This window comes from Mus musculus, chromosome 9 (assembly GCF_000001635.26).
Source record: "Mus musculus strain C57BL/6J chromosome 9, GRCm38.p6 C57BL/6J".
Taxonomy (NCBI): Eukaryota; Metazoa; Chordata; class Mammalia; order Rodentia; family Muridae; genus Mus; species Mus musculus.
In genome coordinates, this window is record NC_000075.6 from 91092320 (window position 1) to 91099370 (window position 7051).

The window sequence follows — 7051 nt, forward strand, 5'->3', positions numbered from 1 at the left end:
TGCTGCACTTGCTGAATCGTAGGTGAGTTGAAACCATAGGTTGGCTGGCAATAACTCAACGGATATGTTTTAGGACCATCATTTGGCTATATGGAATTTATAACATAGTATTATATACCTCAGAACCACTAAATCTTGCGAATATTCATATCCATAATATATGCATATATACAAGTAAATGTACATTGCAGAGATAAGTTCCTGAATGCCTTCTACTAGGGAGCTAAGCCCAGAGCCTGAGCCTAGGGGAGGATGCATTTCCTCTGATTGTTTTGCAAGATGTTTATGAAGTTTCCAGCTATTTTAATTAGAAGCTAAGTTATTATCAGCTGTGCATATTTTTGAAAGGCTTCTATAAATATTTTATGGTGACTTGCTCAGCACAATGAAATAAAACCCATGGTAGAAACTGTGTTAGCACCTGTGCTGCAAAAGCCTGGGGGCGATGGAAAAGAAATGGGAACCTTAAACTGATTTCGGAAATCTCTACCAGTCATGGGTATCTGAAGAACATTTGATCATTCTTGACACCTAGAAAGATCCAGAATCCTGTCCTTTCAGGAACATCCACAATATTACAGAGTTTATCATTACCATACCTGCTGTTGGGAATGTAGAAACCAGTTACACAGTTACGGGAATGTAAAATAATGTGGACATCCTGAAATTAAACTGCCACATGCTTATGAATCCAAATCAGCAATGCTTGCCATTCTAGGTAAGGAAAACTTTATGAGGATGTGAAACTCTTAATACAAATATGTTTAATAACTTTGTAGGGTAGAGAAACTAAAAACAATGATATATTCCCTCAGTGAGCTAGTTCTTAATCAAACTGTGGCAAATAAGTACTATGGAATTAACATTCACCAATATAAAGGTGGGATACTGATACCTGAAAAACATAACATTATGTCATCTGACTTAGGCCTGTATGAAATATTTTCTTCTTTATTTAATAAAAATTATCTTAGTGACAGAGGATATAAGAGCCGGTTGAAATATGAATATTACATCAAGGCAAAGAAATTAATATAAATTGCTTATTATAATAAATTAACTATCAGAATAACGAAAGCATTTTACTTATTAAGACAAGATACCAAAAAAAGAGTGAGAAAATGTGAAATTCAGATATATTTCAGATGCTGGGTTCACAGCTCCAAGAACAGTCAGGAAGATTTAGAAAGCAATGTGAGATTATGACCTAGGATACCTCAAACATGGCTTCCAGGCCCAGATTATCCTTAGCCAAGTGGTGTTGGCTGGTGTAGTTCTGTACATTAATAAAAGTCATTAGAAGTCATCTATTAGTAGATGATGACAAGACGTCAATCATGAGTCTCATTTCTCTCTCTACCCCCTCTGTCCTCTCTCTCCCTTCTTCCCACTTGTTCTAATATTTTTATGTACAAGATAGATTTCCGATGTATTCCAAGGTAGCACACAATTTTCACAAATCAATTTTTATAGTTCTTGTAATATAATACATTTGTTGATGTGCTAACTATTTTCAGGTCACTTTTGTATTCCATGAGACTTTCTTTCAAGAAATTGTCTTCCCCACCCAATAGTATGCCATGACATACCTGCAAAGAAGTCTTTCTCCTTCACTATAGCATTGTGAAGGTCAATCATCAAAACCATGTTCATCTAGCCTAGCTTCTGTATCATGGAGACATCTAAGATGAACACTGGCTCAAAATCCAATGCTTATTTTCCAGGATGCTATGCTTATGTCAAGCATCATAGAAATATATCTTATATACATTTCTAGACACCAGTGGAGGACAACGTGAATATGTTCCACAATAGAGAGTACTTTTTAAAAATTGGATATTTTATTTATTTACATTTCAAATTTCCCTGTTTCTCCTCCTGAACCCCCTATCCTACCCCCCCTTAACCTGCTTCTATGAGGGTGCTCCCCCATTCACTGACCCACTCCAGACTCACTACCCTAGTATTCCTCTACACTGAGGCATCAAGCCTTCACAGGATCAAGGGCCTCCTCTCCTACTGATCTCAGATAAGGCCCCTTTAGCACCTTCAGTCCTTCCCCTAACTCCTCTTTCGGAGTCTCTGTGCTCAGTCTGATGGTTGGATTTGAGCAACTGCATCTGAATTGGTCAGGATCTGGCAGAGCCTCTCAGGAGACAGCTGTATCAGATGCCTATCATCAAGCACTTGGCATCTACAACAGTGTCATGTAGGATGGATCCCAAGGTGGGGAAGTCTCTGGATGGCCTTTCCTTCAGTCTATGCTCCACTCTTTGTCTCTTTATTTCCTTTAGACAGCAGCAATTCTGGCTTAAAATTTTGGAGGTTGGTGGGTGGCCCTATTACTCAACTGGGGTGGGGGATTGCCTAACATCTGGGCATGGTCTTCACAGGTTCTTCCACCCCCTTGTGGGGTTTTTGGCTATTGTCATCCCCATGGGGTGCTAGTAGGCTCTTGCTTTCTGGATGCTAATCCTAGTTCCTCATCCCCATTGCTACATACCTCTGTTCAATTTCCTGACCCTCTGTACACCTCTTGTACCTGATTCTTCTCCTCTTTTCCCCATCCCCTTCTTTTCTTCCTCAAAAGTCCTTCCCACCCTCTACCCGCCTTGATTATTTTGTTCCCCCTTCTAAGTATTACTGAATGATCTACTCTTTGGTCTTCCTTCCTTTTGTGGTTCATGTGGTCCATGAATTGTATTGTGGGTATCCCACATACTTTCCCTAATATCCACTTATCAGTGAGTACATACCATGTGTGTTCTTTTGTGAGTGAGTTACCTCACTCAGGATGCTACTTTCTACATCCATCCATTTGCCTGTGAATTTTATGAAGTCATTGCTTTTAATAGCTGAGTAGTATTCTGTTGTGCAAATGTACTATGTTTTCTGTATACGTTCCTCTGTTGAGTGACATCTGGGTTCTTTCCAGCTTCTGGCTATTATAAATAAGTCTGCTATGAACATAGTGGAACATTTGTCCTTGTTATATGTTTGAGGATCTTTCAGGTATATGCCTAGGAGTGGTACAGCTGGGTCTTCAGGTAGTACTATGTCCAATTTTCTAAGGAACAACCAGACTGATTTCCAGAGTGGTTGTAACTGCCTTGCAATCCCACCAGCAACAGAGGAGTGTTCCTCTTTCTCCACATCCTCACCAGCATCTGCTGTCACCCGAGTTTTTTATCTTAGCCATTCTGATTTGTGTAAGGTGGAAACTCAGGGTTGTTTAGATTTGCATTTCCCTGATGACTAAGGATGTTGACAAAGAATAGGTGCTTCTCAGACATTCAAATTTCCTTAGTAGAGAATTCTCTGTTTAACTCTGCTCTACATTTTTAATAGGGTTATTTGGTTCTCTGGAGTCTAACATCTTGAGTTCTTTGTCTATGTTGAATATTAGCCCTCTATCAGACAGGATTGGAAACAATCTTGTCCCAATCTGGCAGTTGCTGTTTTGGCCTATTAACAGTGTCCTTAGCCTTACAGAAGCTTTGCAATTTTATGAGGCCCCATTTGTCTATTGTTGATCTTAGAGCATAAGCCATTGGTGTTCTGTTTAGGAAATTTTCCCCTGTGCCCACTTGTTTGAAACTTTCTCCTGCTTTCTCTTCTATTAGATTCAGTGTATCTGATTTTATGTGGGGGTCCTTGATCCACTTGAACTTGAGCTTTGTACAGAGAGAAAAATGGATCAATATGCATTATTTTATATGTTCACTGCCAGTTGAACCAGCAACATTTGTTGAAAATTCTCTCTTTTTTTCACTGAATGGTTTTTGCTTCTTTGTCAAAGATCAAGTGACCATAGGTGTGCAGGTTCATTTGTGGGTCTTCAGTTCTATTCCATTGATCTACCTGCCTGTCACTGTACCAATACCATGCAGTTTTTATGACAATTGCTTTTTATTACAGCTTGAGGTCAGGGATGATGACTCCCCAGATGTTCTTTTACTGTTGAGAATTGTTCTTGCTATCCTTGGTTTTTTGTTATTCCAAATGATTTTGAGAATTGCTCTTTCTAACTCTATGAAGAAAGGAGTTCGAATTTTGATGGTGATTGCATTGAATTTGTAGATTTCTTTCAGCAAGATGGCCATTTTTACTACATTAATCCTGCCAATCCATGAGCACGGGAGATCTTTCCATCTTCCGAGGTGTTTTTCGATCTCTTTCTTCAGAGGCTTGAAGTTCTTGTCATTCAGATCTTTCATTTGTTTGGTTAGAGTCACACCAAGATTTTTTATATTGTTCATGACTATTGTGAAGGTGTGATTTCCCTATTTTCTTTCTCAGTCCATTTATCCTTTGAATATAGAAAGGCTTCTGATTTGTTTGAGTTAATTTTATATCCAGCCACTTGGTGGAATTTTCGGCCTCACTTAAGTATAGTATCATAGCATCTGCAAATAGTGATATGTTAACTTCTTCCTTTCCAATTTGTATCTCTTTGGCCTAGTTTTGTTGTCTAATTGCTCTAGCTAGAACTTCAAGTACTATATTGAATAGATAGGGAGAGAATGAGCAGCCTTAGTACCTGATTTTAGTGGGATTGCTTCAAGTTTCTCTCCATTTCATTTGATGTTGGCTATTTGTTTGGTGTATATTGCTTTTACTATGTTTAGGAATGGGCCTTGGATTCCTGATTTTTCCAAGACTTTTAACATGACAGGATGTTGAATTGTGTCAAATGATTACTCAGCATCTAATAAGAAGATCATGGCCTCATTGCGTTACTTACCTCGACTCTTAGTTGTCGGGAACGGTAACCGAGACCCGGTGTCTGCTTCTATCTCTCACCCTCGCCTTCTAACCCGTTGCTATCATGCGTGAGTGCATCTCCATCCACGTTGGCCAGGCTGGTGTCCAGATCGGCAATGCCTGCTGGGAGCTCTACTGCCTGGAACATGGCATCCAGGCTGATGGCCAGATGCCAAGTGGCAAGACCATTCGGGGAGGAGATGACTCCTTCAACACCTTCAGTGAGACAGGAGCTGGCAAGCATGTGCCCCGGGCAGTGTTCGTAGACCTGGAACCCACAGTCATCGATGAAGTTCGCACTGGCACCTACCGCCAGCTCTTCCACCCTGAGCAACTCATCACAGGCAAGGAGGATGCTGCCAATAACTATGCCCGTGGCCACTACACCATTGGCAAGGAGATCATTGACCTTGTCCTGGACACGATTCGCAAGCTGGCTGACCAGTGCATAGGTCTCCAGGGCTTCTTGGTTTTCCACAGCTTTGGCGGGGGAACTGGCTCTGGCTTCACCTCCCTGCTGATGGAGCGGCTCTCTGTGGATTACGGAAAGAAGTCCAAGCTGGAGTTCTCCATTTACCCAGCCCCCCAGGTTTCCACTGCTGTGGTTGAGCCCTACAATTCCATCCTCACCACCCACACCACCCTGGAGCACTCTGATTGTGCCTTCATGGTAGACAATGAGGCCATCTATGACATCTGTCGTAGAAACCTCGACATTGAGCACCCAACCTACACCAACCTTAACCGCCTTATTAGCCAGATTGTGTCTTCCATCACTGCTTCCCTCAGATTTGATGGGGCCCTGAATGTTGATCTGACAGAATTCCAGACCAACCTGGTACCCTACCCTCGCATCCACTTCCCTCTGGCCACTTATGCCCCTGTCATCTCTGCTGAGAAAGCCTACCATGAGCACCTTTCTGTAGCAGAGATCACCAATGCCTGCTTTGAGCCAGCCAACCAGATGGTAAAATGTGACCCTCGCCATGGTAAATACATGGCTTGCTGCCTGCTGTACCGTGGTGATGTGATTCCCAAAGATGTCAATGCTGCCATTGCCACCATCAAGACCAAGCGCAGTATCCAGTTTGTAGACTGGTGTCCCACTGGCTTCAAGGTTGGCATTAATTACCAGCCTCCCACTGTGGTACCCGGTGGTGACCTGGCCAAGGTGCAGAGAGCTGTGTGCATGCTGAGCAACACCACAGCCATTGCTGAGGCATGGGCTCGCCTAGATCACAAGTTTGATCTGATGTATGCCAAGCGTGCCTTTGTGTACTGGTATGTGGGTGAGAGCATGGAGGAGGGTGAGTTCTCTGAGGCCCGTGAGGACATGGCTGCCCTAGAGAAGGATTATGAGGAGGTTGGTGTGGATTCTGTGGAAGGCGAGGGGGAGGAAGAAGGAGAGGAATACTAAGTCCATTCCTCGAGCCCCTGTGTCGTCAAACTGCTCCAGTATTAGTTGCAGGCACTGATGCTTCTGTGCTGTTCCCATTCTGTGATCATGTCTTCTCCATGTTGTACCTCTTAAGTTTTCCATGATGTCTCAAAGTAAAAGCTTTAAGAAAAAAAAAAAAAAGAAGATCATGTGGTCTTTTTTCTTTGAGTTTATTATAGTAGATTACATTGATGAGTTTCCGTATATTGAACCATTCCTGCATCGCTAAGATAAAGCTAACATGATCATGGTGAATGATCGTTTTCATGTGTTCTTGAATTTGGTTGGCAAGAATTTTATTGAGTATTTTTGCATCACTTTCATAAGAGAAATTTATCTGAAGTTTTAGTTCTTTGTTGGGTCTTTCTGTGTTTATGGTATCAACATAATTGTGACTTCATAAAACGAATTGGGTAGTGTTCCTTCTGTTTCTATTTTGTGGAATAGTTTGAAGAGTATTGATATTAGGTCTTCTTTGAAGGTCTGGTAGAATTCTGCACTAAACCCATCTGGTCCTGGACCTTTTATGGTTGGGAGACTTTTAATGACTGCTTTAGGGGTTATGGGACTGTTTAGATGGTTGATCTAATCCTGATTTAACTTTGGTATTTGGTATCTGTCTAGAAAATTGTTCATTTCTTCCAGGTCTTCCAGTTTTGTTGAGTATAGGCTTTTGTAGTAGGATCTGATGATTTTTTGAATTTCCTTAGACTCTGTTGTTATGTCTGCCTTTTCATTTCTGATTTTGTTAATTAGGATACTGTCCCTGTGCCCTCTAGTGAGTCTGGCTAAGGGTTTATCTATCTTGTTGATTTTCTCAAAGAACCAGCTCCTGGTTTTGTTGATTCT

General features: G+C 41.5%; 1 pseudogene; it reads left to right on the plus strand.

The window, feature by feature from the left end:
- Window positions 4774-6343, plus strand: Gm5620 (predicted gene 5620; annotated as a pseudogene).